Raw genomic sequence first — 16,307 nt, 5'->3', positions numbered from 1 at the left:
CGCTGATTACAGACAAGAGCTCCGGGGTTACTGGAGTCTCACACATTGTCAATACTTCGGGAGAAATAATATATTGCGGATTGTAATGAGCTCGGGGAGACGCAGCGAGCTTCGCGGGGAGCGGGCGAGGGGCAGGGCGGCCACTAGGGTGCGCTGCGAGACCGGGAATCCCCGCCGGGGCACTCCACCCCCGGCCGCCGCGCCGCCGGAGCCGCGCGCAAGCCGGGCCCTCGCCCCCCTCGAACTCGAACTTACAGGGTGTTTTTTTTTTTTTTCTTTCCCCCTCTCCTGTGACATTTACTCCAAATCGTAAAATGAAGTGTAAGCCGAGCTTTGCCGCAGGCGGCTCTCGGTCTCCGCTTTCAGACTCGAGGTCCCGGCGTGGGATGCGCTGCCCGCGGCGGTGCTAACCCCGGGGGACCGGGTGGGGCCCCCAGCGCCGCGCCGCGGGCCTGGCCTTTCCCTCGACCGAGGCCGAGGAGCGCGCGAGGCCCACGTCCGGCTCCGCCCGGGACGCGGGTGCGCTCGGAACGCGGCGGGCGGCTGGCCCCGCCGCCGGTTCAAGTGCATCCCCGGGGTTGGAGTCCGCGGCGCTGGGAGCGAGTTCCCCTCGCAGTCCCGTCTCCGGAGTCCAGCGTGGCCCGCCGCTCCCGGGAGCCCTCTCCCCGGCCCTCCTGGTTGTGCTGGGCCGCCGGCCTACGGCAGGGACCCGGCCCCGGGGCCCCGGGCCCCCGGCCGTAGGCTCCCCAAGGCCAACGTGGAGGCTCCGCCTGGAAAAGAAGTCCGACTTCCTCTCCACGCTGCTCCGAGGGGAATCTGGACTCAGCAGGAAATTGTTCGAGCGCCCAGCCTGCGCCTTTACAGTCAGCCCTCGCTCTGCTGAAGAGAAGCAGCTCCCACCAAAGTCTTGCCTCCCCCTCCCCCCGAAAGCCCCGTGCAGGTTTGTAAGGAGGGTGCGAGATCTGCAAAGTATTTGTCTTCGAGGGAGAAAGATGTCGGTGACGGTGCCCAATGAAAGACGGGTGTTTTTTAGCTAGAGATAACCAACGGGCCACGTCTTGTTTTGCAGTCCAAAATGATGCAAACGCTGCCGTCTGAGGAGTCAGTATCAGGAGTGTATTAATTATGTTAGTGAAATAGGAAATAAATGGGCAGTGACACATTTCGTGGCATCATTTTTCCTCAGGGATGTCTTTTAAACTTCATTTACGAATGAGCTACGTTCTGCCAGGAAGTAAATATTTTTCAGTAACCCCTTGCTAAAGCCCAGAAGAGGTAAGTTAAAGTTACCACCTAAGCTGCTTTAGTTTGCTATCGAGGCTTGTGCAGGTTACTCGGAGGAGGATGCCTTGTATTTTTAATTTTCCAGATGGCAAGAGCATTTGATTTTTATGTGGCCAGGTAATGTCCAAGGCAAATGGAGGACCCGAGGATCTTTTGATAAGCAACGTTCGCTTGACACTTCTAGCCTAAAATAACTATAATTAACTTATAGTGGGAATTATAGCCCCATGTTTTACATTTGTTTGTCATAAGTTATATGAAAAAAGTGTTCTTTAACAGTTTTTTAAACAACCCTGTTTATTGTCATTTGCAAAGTATTGAATTTGAAATAGCGTGGTCTGGAGCATGGAGTTAAGCAAAACAATTTAAATATGATTTGACATTTGCTATGAAAGACTTTGAGAACTAATAAAAACAGAATTAAAAAGAATGGATATAAGTAATAAAATTTCTTTTTGACTCAACCGTGGCTGCCTCGGGGAAGGGACAGATGACATGGAGGTGACTTTGAGCCATTCCATGCAGAGGGCAATTGTGAATGTGGTTGGTCAGTGCTCCTTTGAAAAATGAAGGGCAAGTAGGTTTAAGGAACAAATATAGAGACAAATATTTTACTACATAGGATTTTCTTAAGAGTTCAGACAGGAAGTTTTGTATTTAAAATTTCATGATTTCTTCGTTGATTTATGAAATTCAAAAGGAAATTTTATACTTGTATTATTTTGTTCTGGGATCACATTTCATACTGAAGTTCATCTGTCCTTCAGAAAAAAATATTTTCATAACTATTGAAAGCATCAGGATTAGTATTTTTAACTCTCTTCAGGTAGATGTATGATCGCTGTCAGTAATTTTTAAAAAAACGTTAACCAAGATTAGCGCAACCCTATTCAAGGAGTTTGGTTTAGTCCAAAACTATAAATGTAATCTAGATAAAATTGTAATATCAAAGGTTTTTGTAAAGAAACTTGGGAATGAATACATTTTAAATGAATATTAAAACATGTTTTAAAAGGGTTCTCCCACTATTCCCCCCTTCCAAAGAAAAATCAGAGTTTTCCATTCTATAGAAATATTAAAATCAGGTATAAGAAAATTATTACTATAATAACAGTTCTGTCAAGATGGTGGATACTTTTGAATGTATTATGAAGAAAAAAGAATATTCCTAGTTCTTTATATGTTTGAGGTACTTGAAATGGCTAGAAGTTTGTAAGAACATTTTACTACCAAAATATACAAGACCATTAAAATGTGCAAGTAATTAAATTCTAAGTGACTAAGAAGTATTTTTTCCAACTGCTTTTTAATCTTTGAAATTTTTATGTGTACTTCAATGAGTGCCTCTCTTTTAACTGTTCCAAGTATTTTGTTATATTATCTATATGATAAAAGTATTATTGGAATGTGTTGTGTTTTACTTTCTGCATGAACAGGTGAGAAATATTTTAATGTTCTTTTACATGTGTATGGGATAAATTTGAACATGTGCCTTGGAGTAAAAAACAATCCAAGTTCATTTTTCTCTCCAAAACTTGACATTAAACCTGATCTCTTAGTTTTTATGTACACAAACTGTTATTGAAATCAATTTGGACATGCCGGTTTATAGGAAAATTTTAAGACATTACAAGTTTAATATGGAAGAATATATATTAAGATAAGAAATAGCTAATAGTCAACATTAAATCAGGAGGTGTACTTGTATCATTCACTCATTTAGATGATCATTTTAAAGGTAGTTTTGCACTCAGGAAGGATTTCCTTATGCTCTGTATTTATGAATATCTAAATTATTCTACTCGGCAACTTAAAAACTCAATAACCAGATACCAAATTTATGTATTTTTAAGGTGACTAAGGCTAAGGATATGAGAAGCAGATTGGCTTCGTGAAACAAAGAGAGCATTTAAAATATAAACTTAATTTCAGTTTCTGACAGAAATACTGTGGCCAGCTCATAAGTTTTCCAGATGAGTTTTAAAGCAGCATGTAAAAACTACCTTTTCCACATTAGAAGTTCATATTTAAGTTTCCTTAACTGCAAAATCACTCTAAAACAGTGTTTTACGTTAAGGATCATTTCATGTGTTGGTCCCATTGATTACACATGAATGTATAAAAATCTTGTTTAAAGACCTGTAAAAGTGAGGAAACTCCAAGTCAAGCTGGCTAATTCCATTCATAATTCATCCCGAGTGCCCGACTTAGGAAACTTGCACACAGTTTATAGCTATACATACAAAATAAGTTGACTTGTTTTGTAAGCGGGGAAGCAGAGTTAACTTTGACCTCCTTGCTCAGAGAGGCTTAAGATGACACAACTATGGAATGTAGGCTAAACTTTTTGGTTCCCCAGGAAGTTTCCAATGTCAACCTTTTTTGGATTTTTGCTTTTTGAAAATGTAAACACAGAAGGACAACTTTTGTGTTCTGAGATGGGGCTGACTTTCACCCACCCGTTTCCTTCCTACTTGCACATTTGTTCAGTAATTCTTCCGAGTACTGGGGGTACGACAGAGGCCCTGCCATGAGAAAACAGCATTCACCATATCTCTGTCCCCTTCAGCTGTCCCTGGCCCTCCTTTTATTCTGAGCGAATTGGGCAAGAATTTAGTACTTATACTCACATGATCCACAGCCCAAAGTACTTTGGGGGCTGGCAAGAAATCCATCTAGACTTTGCATTCTGAGCTGGGAAAAACTATTGGGGAATCCTGTGGTTTGACATTGGGGAGCTTCCAGGCTGTCTGTCAAACTTGAAACAATACATCTGCTCATTTTCAAAGGCTGCGCCGTGGGCTGATGCCTTCCCTTAGTTTTGATGTTTAGGAAGATGTTAAAACATTTTCATAGAGTTTCTTAAACATGCTGAGTAATTTGTAATTTTAAACCAGACTAATTTTAAGGGTGAAAACTGGCCCAGAGACAGTTTTTACACAGTAACTTCAATCTGCTGTGAACGCAAGTGACTTTTTAAAATAAGATCTTGAAAATGTGGGTTTCTGGTGGCAAAGCCTGCCGCCTACTTAGAGTAGGAATCCTCAGGACCAGTTAATATCCACCAAACACGCTTCATTAAACTGGAACAAACATGATGTTGAATTCCTGGCTCCGCATTTTCCTGAATGTAGGTCATTTTCTGTCCTTAAAATTTAACGTTTGAAGGGATTTCCTGTCTTTGAAGTACAGCAGTCTGTCGCCTGTTTGGATAGCCTCTTTAAAAGTTGGGGCTCCCGTCCTACTTTGAAAGATGAAGTGACTCCATGTTCTCTGGCTAGAGTGTCCCAGCTCACTAAAGGCAGTGATACCTGCAGGTGTGGGACTTTCCAAGTCAGCGCCTGCAGATCCCATATTCCAGGTCGAAGCCGACAAGAAAAGCCCAGAGCTGTGCACTCACCTGGGTGAAGCCATAAAGAGGTAAGCTTTCATAATGAGGAGCTGTATATCAAAATTCATAGCTTTTGAGAACTGGAGTAACTAGTGCTCAGCTATTAGAGTCTCATGTTAGAGCAGAACACAACTGGGGTCAAATGTGCCATGGTGGGTGAGACCCACCTTAGTAATGACCTACATTTAAATGTCCTTTTAAAAAAGGTATTATTTTTACTTAAGAGTGCCCAGTATTTCATCACCTTTTCTGATATGGACCCTACTAGACTAGATCCAATATTTCTAGTGAAAATGTGCCTGTTTAATAAGAAAATGTCATTCACAAAAGACCAATGAGTTAGGAGACAACTGTGAATTGATTCTAGGAGCTGGAGGGATGCTTATTTTTACCAAATAAGGCAACACACTCCATACCTCTTTGTGAACTACAACACAACCGACAAGTGAAAGCTATTTTCATATATTTACATGACTCTGTTTACCTTGAGCATATCCACCAATTCACCGCTGCCAAGACTCAACTTGTTCTTTCTTAGAGCGGTTCCCTAATTGTTTGAAAGCCTGGGCGAAAATAAGGCATCGTCACAATACCCCTCTCCCCAAGAGCATTTTCTTCTTAATATTAAGTAAACATTTAGAAGTTTATGAATTTGGGGGCTTTCTCTTTGGAGAACTGGACTCAGGTGTGCATGAAATTAAGGTATTCTGGTAAGTGAGGGGGAGGAAATTAAAATAGATTTCAACACTGTTCTGGTTTAAGTTCATGATCAAATAAGGTCATGATCAAACAGAGAAGAAAGGAAACAGAAATTGAGCATGTCAAAGGAAGGGGTACGAGGCTAAATTCTGTATGATTGTTTCATAATAAATTAGAACGAAATTCTGATGACTAGGCATTTTCTTTTTTGTGGCTATCACATTAACCCAGTTAATTCCTCCGGAAGAAATTGTAGCCATTGTAACTGAGCTGCCCTGCTGGGTTGCTTTCTGGCTAGTAGCATGGGAACCATCTGGAAAAAACATCACCTTCACAAAGCATCCGTCTGAAGGGCGCACCTCTGTGTCTCTCACAAAGCAAGTGGCACTCCGTTCAACTAAGGAGGTAGACTCAGATTTATGCATTTGTCTGGTTTTTGTGAGTTTTTCACTGATCATCTTCCTGGTCCTTGCCCTTGGCAACTATAAGCCAAGGATGTGTAGTATCAGAACTGATTCTGTAGCTACCAGATGAAAATTCTATCTTTAGTCACACACGCCTGCACCTATTGCATGGGTAAAATGTTCCAATTTTTCCTTGGTTACATCACAGATGATGTGAGAACAGGACAGGTGGAAACAGGGTACTGAACAGCTGAATATTTCTGCAAACTTGGAGCACTTAAAATGCTTTGAAGTCACGCAGCTGCTCTTTCTTTTTTTAATTGTCTTCAGTGAAACTCCAAAAACCCCATAATGTCTACCTTAAAAGCATCAGGAGTATTTTAATTGGGTAATAACCATCCATATTTTCCTCTGATAAATTAAAAGGAATTAAGAATGAAATTTCATGATGATTATAAACTGTATTACTGACCCAAGGGACAAGAACAATTATGAAAAATATGTCCTACATATTTGGCATGAATATGAATTTAGACTTTGAAACCATCTTAAATGCTCAAGCAACTTATTAAAGCTTATAAAATAATATTCACAGTGATAACAGGGTAACATAATCACGACTGATATTACATCATCAGTATTACAGCAGGCTCCATGCCAAATAGTAAAGCTGACTTGGTATTTGCCTGTCGAGCTTATGATAAAAATAGATACACTGTAAAAAAGATGAAAGATGGTTAACAGATTTTGTGTGTCTGAGATCCCTTTTGGTCAATGGTTTTAAAAATGCTTTTCATACAGATCACATCTCCTCTTTCCCTCTTGTTCCCTTTTCTTCTCTTGCTTTTATTTTTTTTTCTTCCTTTCTCCTCCAAGTAAAATTACAAACCATGAGAAGGAAAAGTACGTTCTGAAACCGGTGAAAAAATAGTGAATTGGACTTTTGACTACTAAGTATCAGGAGTAGATCTGATCAAAACAAAGCTTTAATAACTAGCAGCTGTGTGAGGACACATTCAGCTTTACATACGAAACCCAAATATGAAGCCCCATTTGGGGCTAACCCATCACGCTTAGCCCCGCTTTGGCCAAGTCCAAGATGGGAGTCTTCTTTGAGAGCAAGAGAATGTCTAGCTTTGAGTCAAGGCTACTTACAGCCCTCATGATCAGTTTTTGATCATAATAAACTTTTTTAATGTATTGAAAATGACTGGGGAAATTGCCAAATTTCCACGACATGGGCAAAAATGGGCATGCTAATTGGAGGGCCTGCCTATGTCCACATGTTACTTAGACCCAGCCCTGCAGAGTCCTACATGTTGCCATTCAAACACATTGTATGTTAGAATTAAGCCCTTTAGAGTATATATTTAACTGTAAGTAGTTTGTTCCACTGAAGCATTGGTACTTTCTAGCATGACTTGCCTCTGTTATGACTGTATAGAATACCCAAAGATTGAGCCTCTACCCATGGGCCAGGGTTTTTGCTCCCACTGCACTGTGTGACCTCTGGCAAGTTACTTAACTAGTCTGAGCCTTGGTTTCCTCATTTATAAAATGAAGGCAGTCATGCCTCTTTGCAGCATTAGTCTGAGTATTGAATGGCCTAATATTCATAAAATATCTGGAACACAGTTTGCAGCAAATATCTGTTACTGGAGTTGCTAGAAAAACAAGACTGAATCTTTGATCTCACAGTTTTTCATTACCTAAAATTTTAAAGATCTTTCAAAAAGAGAGAGAGAGAGCATCGAAATGCACATTTGTAATACTAGCGTCTTGTTTACACTCAGAAATACAGCCCTGAACTCAGATTTGAGGTTTCAATATTAGCCAAGCTTCCCTCCTCCTTTCACAACCTGCAGGAAAATATCTTTGCATGACAAAAAAAGAACTTAATACTTTTCACTCCAAATGATAACCTTTACTGGACAATTAGGTCAAAAATTGACCCAAAGGCCCTGAAGTACATAATTTACTTGGAGAAAGAAAAAAAAGAAATGAGAGAAAAGGATTTCCTAATTCATTTGGGGGTCTGTAGGTAATGTAAGAATGACAGAACATGTGGAGCTTTTTTCCTAATTTGTATTTTAAAAAACTTTTTCTGGGAAGTGGCTTTTATATGCCAAGATTCATTCCATGATTAGTTGTTTTTAAATTAATTTTGACTGGAGTATAGTTGCTTTACAATATTGTGTTAGTTTCTACTGTACAGCAAAATGAATCAGCCATACATATATATATATATATATATATATATATATATATATATATATATATATATATATATATATATATATATAAAACCCCTCCCTTTTGGACTTCCCTCCCATTCAGGTCACCACAGTGCATTAAGTAGAGTTCCCTGTACTATACAGTATGCTCTCATTAGTTATCTATTTATGGCCAAGTTATAAACTCTTGAACATAAGCACCTAGAATAGAAATGCTGACACACCTGTAACTAGAGCTGTGTCATTGACATCCCCATCATGTTGTAACTGATACATAAAACAAACTTTGGATAATTGCAGCATAGTTTGAGCAACAGAGGACCTGTAGTAACTTTTATGTCTGAGCATACTGTAACAGTCTGACAAACTGCTTGATCTAGATCAGCAGTGTGAAGCCCATTTATTGTCTGTCTCAACAAGGCTTAAGGAAAACAACCTCATATCTTCACCAGAAGAGAGTTTACTGCAACATACTGCAATTTTTGAACTGGAGTCAAGAAATACCACGCTATTTTGTGTTGATCCATTCACTGGTCCTTGAGAGCTGAATGAAGTAATCATTATTGAATCAGTACCAAACAACCAAAAGAAATGCTGTGATATCTTACCCCCCAAATAGAACTGTTCCTGCATATTTCACTTCATTAAGTTGGATATAAATACTAACCATCCTGAGGGTTTTGGTTGTTTATACAGTTGGCTAAACTTACTGAATTTAGTTTTTAGGTCCTACTGGATACCCTTGTGGCAACTGCCTAATTTGAGATTTGCCTTTAAATTTTGGACATTCTACTTTTGCTCTTTACAAGTGCCTTGCCACCAACTTAGAGGACTTACCAGCCTTTTTTTTTTTTTTTTTTTTGGCTAGAATTCACTCCACTAAATTATAGCTGGATAATGACTCAAAAGCCTAGTTCTTCCCCCTGGTTTTTCCTGCTGTCATACATATGCCTAGAGGTCCTCATATGTAAAGTGAGACTCTTTAAAGCATCATTCTAAGATTGCAAAATGCCAATGTATAGTCAATAATCTGGACCTCGATCAATTGGTATATTTTTGGAAGACCCTAGTGTGTCTCATCCTTTTTCTAGGTGGGTGGGATGTGGGGATCCTTGTTTGCAAGGAGAGGACATTCTACTTGGGGTCATAACGTATCCGTTTATTCAAGAAAGTAGGCCATTAAGATCTAAATTGTGTGATGTGTACCTTAGCACTTTAGGAGTTCAAAGGAAAGAAATATCAGTGAGGACAGAAAGAGCTCCAAACGGGTTCTCCAGAAGAGGTGGGCTACAGCCGTGCTCAGGAAGGGTAGGTAGTTTTGAACAGATGGAAAGAACGTTTCCAGTGAGGGGCACATGGTGGGTGGAAACGCTGAAGTGGGAATGAGTTCAGTCTGTTCCTAGAACTGTAAAGATCCCAAGAAATCAGTCCATTTGTACCCTCTGTGCTGACTATTTTTGTTTGTTCAGAGTCATCTAGTTCTCCCAGGGACAGATTTGACAGTCTGCACACACTGAGGTCTGCTTCATTGTAGCTTTTCATCTTGCTTCTCTCAGATCTGTTTAAAATGCTGTTCTGGATCATGTCATTTCCCTGCTCAGAACCCCTGCCTGGGTCCGTATTGCTCAGTCTTTATGAGCACCCCCGACCCCCAACCCTGCCCATCCTTTGAGCTTCATTGCCCCTCTGGACCCGTCTCACTTCTCACAACCTGGCTTCAGCTGCCTGGAACTGTCTGTATTCTCTCTTGTCTCCTGTCCTTCCTGTAAGCTCAGGTCTCAGCTTAAACACCATCTCTGCAGGGAGACCAGGTTGGGCTCGTCCACCGCTCACCCTCATGGCTTCCTGCAGGAAGCCTCCCTGCAGGAAGCATGTTTCGTTTGAATTTCTTACTTAATAACTGTCTTTCCCACAAGGCTAGACACTCCTTGCAATGAGGAACCATGTTTGGCTTGACCATGAGTGGCCAGCACAGAGCCTAGCCCATTCATTCATTCATTCATTCAAGAATTCCTATTAAGTCCCAGGCCCTAATACAACAGGAAGCAAAACAAACAACGGTCTGTCCTTAACAGTCCGCTTGGGGAGACAAACACGAAACTACCTAAAAATAAAATATATAGGGTGTATATATTTATAGTATAGCAGTAAATGCTTAGGAGAAAAATAAAACTGGGAAGGAAGACAGAAAATGTCTGGTAGGAGAAGCTTTAGGCAGGGTGGCCAGGGAAGAGTGCCTCACTAAGACAGACGGAGACCTGGAGGGAATGAGGGGCTACGCCATGCAGACTCTGGGGAAGAGCAGGCAGACTGAGGAAACAGCAGGTGCAAAGGCCAGACTGGGGCACCTCGGGAGCATTTAGAGGCCGGTGGGCTGGAGTGCAGAGAGTGAGGAAGAGAGAGGGAGGATGTGTGGTCAGAGCATGAGGGGACAGTGAGGGAAGGACACTACTCATGCACAGAAGTAAATGGGTGTAGGACTGCTGTTTGTTATTATTTAATAGGTGCACTTTGGACTAGAAGACCCAAAGACAGAGACTAGGCTCTGTCTTTTTTCTGCTTTAAAGACTATTTTAAATGACAGTTTTAATGATTTAAAGTAATGCCAGTAATTCCACATGGAAAAAAGCCCTGCTGTCATTAGCTTGCTGAGTGAGAGGACACCAACACAATCAAGCCCGCTCCTCTGGCCCCTGGATCTTATGCAAAATGCAGAAGGACCACGTGTCACATAGTAAGCACATGACCCCAACTCAGTTCTTTGCAGGAGGTTCATGCGTGGAGGTGAAAGAACATGAATGTAGGTGACTTCAGTGACCAAGGTTTTCATTTTAGAATCCACCTTCAGAGGACAAGGCAGGAGAGTGCACAATTATCTAATTGCAACAATAGAGAAAATAGCTGTGGTTTTGTTCCTGTTTTGATTCAGTTCTTCGGGGCTTTCTTCTTTGGCCACTCCTGGTATCATTAGCAATTCACGTAACAATTTCTCCAGGTGACACTCAGCATCATAACTAATGAAATACTCCGTGCACAGGGAAAATTTCAGACCCTCCAGAAAGAAGGGGTGCAAGCAGAAAGAATTGCTGCTTTGAATGACTTCCCCATAGCTACAGACTCCCGAGTTCATGACTTGTGGGTCACACACATCCCTCTGTATGGGACATCTGGGCTGGGCCTGTGGTGCAGATCATCACTCAGCACGCCCGCCGGCTCCCCACCCGCCGGCTTTGTCAGCTCCCAACACACAGCAGCTTTCCTTCTCTCAACGCTTGGCTGCCAGCCAAGCCGACCCCAAGAACAGAGCTTCCTAAGAAAAAGGTACGCGAGAAATGAGGGCTGGACACATACCACATCTTTTTCGAGACCAGCCAACTCTCCTCATGAGAACAGCTTTCCAAACCCAGGGCTTGGTTTCAGTTCCATCACAACAAAGAAAAACAAACCTTTATAACGTTTGTCCAGAATCTAAGCAACATGAAAATTCTCTGACTGCACAGCACGTGACATGGCGTGGAGAGTATAAACGCACTAGAGAAAGAAACGCTATCATGCAAAAGCTATTAATGCACCAGAACTTCATAAGAAGCGGGATCTGTGAAAAGACAAAAATATCTGTGCAGGAGATATGCGTGCCTCTGTTCTGACCTGAGGCTCAAAGCACAGTGTGTGAGGCATTGGCTGCTTCTCAACACAGCATTATCTCCTTGGCATGTGATTGAACTTGGGGGCCCTCCTTGCTTTTCTCCCATCTCCACCTTTTGTCCTTGTTCGTGAAGGTAGTTGAGCTTCAGTATGGTCTGAAATCCCATGGCACTTAGAGCTACAAGATCAAAGTCCATCGTAGGCATTTGGGCCGGTGCCAGCAAAGTTCAGGCTGTGCTTCAAATGGGGCTCGAGTGCCTCTCAGCCATGGCCAAAGGCTGGCTGGGTTTGATCTTGAACTGCACACATTTAGGGAGTCTCAGGTCCCTGGTTGGTAAGCCCTGCTCAGCAGAGCTCTGCTTTAATTAACGTGCTTTAATTAACTTGGCTTGGTTCGATTTCCCATGTTTCAGCACCTCCCTGGGTGTAACCTTATCTCTCCATTTCCTACCCATGATGGATCTGAAACAGCACAGGTGAGGTTTGTCTTTGACTCGACAGCTGGATTACTTCCAGTTTTCATAACCACCGAAGAAAAGTCCCAAACTCTAGCAATTCTTTTCATTTGACATTTTATGGAGCAGCCACTGTGGGTGAGATGCTAATATGGTTAGACAAGATTCCAGTAAAATGAACTTATTGCTTAAAAGTTTATTCATCCACTGTGTGTAAATGTTAGAGGCGATAGATGGTACTTGGTGGAGGGGGTGGGGTGACAGCAAGGTGTCTCTCAGAAGCTTGGAAAGAGGGCAAGTGGTTGACCTCTAAACATTAAGCTACTTAAATAAATGCATAAGTGAAGGAGACAAAGGGTGTCATTACCCTTTGGGAAAAGTGATTTTAGGGGAAATAGAAGGATAGCCCAGCATCCTGAGGAACACAAGCCCTGCAAGATGCTTCTCAAATCAGTTTGGGACAATCTTTCATAGTCACAATGCCCATTTCACTTTGTTTGCACCTGCATTTCTCTCAAATGTTTTTAAAAAAACCATGAACCTCCATCACCTCCCCAAGGTTCTTATTTTTTTAGGTCATAGCATACCAAACAAGGAACTGATTTGGAAAACATACCTACTGTGGGTATGTGGGAATACAGCAGGACCCAAGCTAAAGAAAGAATATGCCCTCAGATGAGGTGTACCAGGGCACAAAATAAATAATTAGAGGCAGAGTTTTGTGAATTGTCCAGAACAGCCCCAGGAAAGAGGGGATGATGGGGTGAAGAGGGGAATAGCTCCAGTCATCAGAGATTGTGTGTGCATGTGTATGTGTGTGTGTTTGTGAGACAGAAAGAGAGAGAGAGAGAGAAAGAGAGAGAGAGTTAATGTCCTTACCATGGTCGGCATTGAACATCTTCCAACACTATTCACAATCCCTTTGAAGATTTCTGAATAATGATGCAGCTTCACAGATCTTGTGATACCAGGCAAGTGTTGTCATGGATAGGAGAAAATGTATTGTGCCCTCTGAGAAGGGATATCCTCCACAGATGGTCGACATTTTCATTTAGGCACCAGTTTCTTGTGAGTTAACTAGAGTATGACCATCTCTGAATACTCTAAAAAGACCTGGCCCAAATAACAACTTTGCCACTTACTAGAATGTAGGATATAGAAAATAGAAATAGGCTGGGCTCTATGCCTCAATTTCTTCATTTGCATATTGGGGTTACTAAAACATTATGGGATTACCATAAGTATTATATTATACAAGGTAACATATGCTTAGTGCCTATAACATCATAAGCACTCCACAAATATTTAACATTTAATTTTGTTTCTATTATGATTCTTATTTCAGAGATCAACAGACATCAACACATTTTCCAATGTACTAGAGCTCTTTAACATGTTCCTCAAAAGGCCCTTGTTAATGAAACGTACTTTTCTTTCTTTTATTCACTACAGAGCAAAGATACAGTCTAGCATTCACAGCAGCCACTCACAAGTGTCACTCATCTTGCAAAACCCAAAGAGGATATAATTACAGTCCCTGCTTTAAGAATTTTACTCCCTGGTAGTGAGTCTGTGATATCAACATCATTACCCAGGCAATGAAGGTCATAATGGATTTTTTTTTCCTGAAAGATGAAAAAAACACAGGTAAGGATATGGTTATTTAGGTTGTCACATCTTTTCTCTTACAAGACCAAATATTTGTGAGTGATACTGAGTTGGGAACATAAGAGATCAGCTCTCTGGCCGTGGCCCTACTGACCAAACACGAACAGTTGTGTTTGAACAAGTAAACACTTTTGAATTTATTTATATATATTTAAAAATCTGGGGACTTCCCTGGTGGCTCAGTGGTTAAGAAACTGCCTGCCAATACAGGGGACACAGGTTCGATCCTTGGTCTGTGAAGATCCCACATGCCGCAGAGCAACTAAGCCCATGCGCCACAACTACTGAGCCTGCACACCTCAGAGCCCATGCTCCGCAACAAGAGAAGCCACCGCAATGAGAAGCCTGTGCACCACAACGAAGAGTAGCCCCCGCTCGCCACAACTAGAGAAAGCCCGCGTGCAGCAACGAAGACCCAACACAGCCAAAAATAAATAAAATAAAATAAACTTATTAAATAAATAAATAAATAAAATAAAAATCTGTTAGATTTTTTTTCTGTATAAACACGCTTCATGCTTTCCAATAAACAGACTTAAAAAGTGAAAAAGCAACATTTAAATTTGACTTGGTGACATTGGGCACACAAACATGGCAATGCTAGCAAAATGCATTTTCTGGTGCAAGCCATGGGCAATAGAAGAAACAAGGAACCGAATATTAAGAATGGCTTATATGCTCTGGAGCCACCCGTGAGCTCTGTGGGTTGCTGCCCAGGCTCAGGAAGTGACTCGTGACTGTTACTTATTACAACACTGATACTGCTCTCACTGGGTCTTTCTGTTTGGTTGACTTAAAAGGATTCACCACCACCTGGTTCTATCTACTTACCGCACAGTTTCCAGCAGGAATGATGCTTTTCTTGCCAGGACCACTACTGCTGGAAAAACCAGATCTTTGGGCACACTGAAGACTCAGGACCCCATGGAATGAGAATCCTGAACAAAACATACTTGCGTTTTGAACCAGGAGCCATATTCTTTGTACTTGCCACAGACTTGAGTTTAGGAATAGCCATACTCAAAAGCTGCTACCAAATTTAAGTATGTATTTTAGAAGTTACCAGGATTCCCTAAAACTATCAAATCATTAACTTCTGGGAAAAAATAATAGAGGCGTTACCGTTGGGTGGAGGCCCTTCCGTCAGGGCTGACTCGGTAGATGCTACAAAAGATTTGATTTTCAGATTTCTGGAAGAAAATGGGAAATCTGAAAACGAAACCAAAGCAGTCTCACATGGTGGGGGAGATCACTGAGCTGGGGTTGGTAAGCTGAAGTTTGATGACACATTGAAATGTTATTCAGAGTCCTAGTTTTCTTCTATCTATGACTTTGGGTGACACCACATGTAAGTCTTCCTCTTCTTGCAGGTGAGTTTAATAGTGCCTCCTCTCCCTTGCATGAGATTGTTGAGGCAAAACGAGTGATGATATATGTAAAAAGCAAAAGAAAGTCTAAACATTCAAGATTTCTGTCTTCTCCCCCAGACTGTGAGCTCCTAGAAGAGGGGACCTTGCATCTCTCTACCCAGAGTGACTGCTGTATAGCGGGCAGGCACCTGTATCGAAAGATTAGGTACACTAATTATGAACCAGATGGGCCCGAGAAAGAAAACTGCCATTGGAGGTGCAGACTAGACCCGTCGTATCAACTGGGTCCTGGAGGGGACCCCAGCTTAGAGCATGCAAATGGGAAGTGGGCCCCTGAGAAGCTGTTGCTGTCTGTGACTAGAGAGAAAGGGGAATAGATTAGGAGATGGAATGGCCTAAAGGATCCCTGTCTTTATTTCTGTCTTTATTGAGACAGAAACGTGTGAGAAAATGTCCCAGCTCTCAGATGCGAGTGAAGTGGGAAGTCGGGTGACATCGGTTAGGGTGTTCTGCTCAGCACGGCTGAGTGTGATGGATGGCTTCGTGCGCTGTTTATCTAGTGCAGGCTGGTATTTCACTGCTGTTTTCATTAGACTGATGGTAAGGTAATAATTCTTTCCTCTGGCTGAAAATTCTGTCTTCAGCCATTTGTTGATCTTCTTGAAAGAGCACTTCAGGTGTCCAGAAGTCACCCTAAAGGAGGCTTTGAATGAAAACTTAAATAATGCCGGTCGGCGTCCACGGAGCTTGCAGCAAGACATCTGCTAGACTTGCTGTGGTTACGAGGTGCAGAGTCACATCTATGCAAAGAGAACCAGCCTCAGGAATGGCACGAAGGGACCACGCCTGCAGGAAACAGCACACTTTTTTCATTTGAACATTTCAAGTTTATCTGCAAATTAAATTGAGGTAGTGCCATCTTCCTAGGGTGTTTCCATGAAGCAGTGTGTTATAGTGGGAAGTACCCCCGACTGGGACTCAGAAGTCTCCTTCGTGATTCTCCCTACAGGCAGATTTCATGATATCTCTATGCCTCAATGTCTTCATCTCTCCAGCAAAGATAATAATAGTATATGTGGTGGTTTGAATGGAAAACACTTGTCAAGAGAACATAGCTTTTAGTTTTTCTCCAAGGCTAGTGGGAACAAGTTGAACAC

General features: G+C 41.9%; 1 long non-coding RNA gene across 1 annotated transcript; it reads left to right on the top strand.

Moving 5' to 3' along the window:
• The first annotated feature begins 4,458 nt into the window (after positions 1–4,458).
• LOC133098966 (uncharacterized) lies at positions 4,459–14,224 on the top strand. The gene is made up of 3 exons (XR_009702275.1): positions 4,459–4,704; positions 13,565–13,759; positions 13,991–14,224. It is a non-coding gene; the product is annotated as an uncharacterized LOC133098966 (long non-coding RNA).
• Positions 14,225–16,307: the final 2,083 nt, after the last annotated feature.

The sequence above is a fragment of the Eubalaena glacialis genome, chromosome 1 (assembly GCF_028564815.1).
Source record: "Eubalaena glacialis isolate mEubGla1 chromosome 1, mEubGla1.1.hap2.+ XY, whole genome shotgun sequence".
NCBI lineage: Eukaryota > Metazoa > Chordata > Mammalia > Artiodactyla > Balaenidae > Eubalaena > Eubalaena glacialis.
The sequence above is the reverse complement of the archived record's forward strand: the minus strand, read 5'-3'. Positions and strand labels throughout refer to the sequence as shown.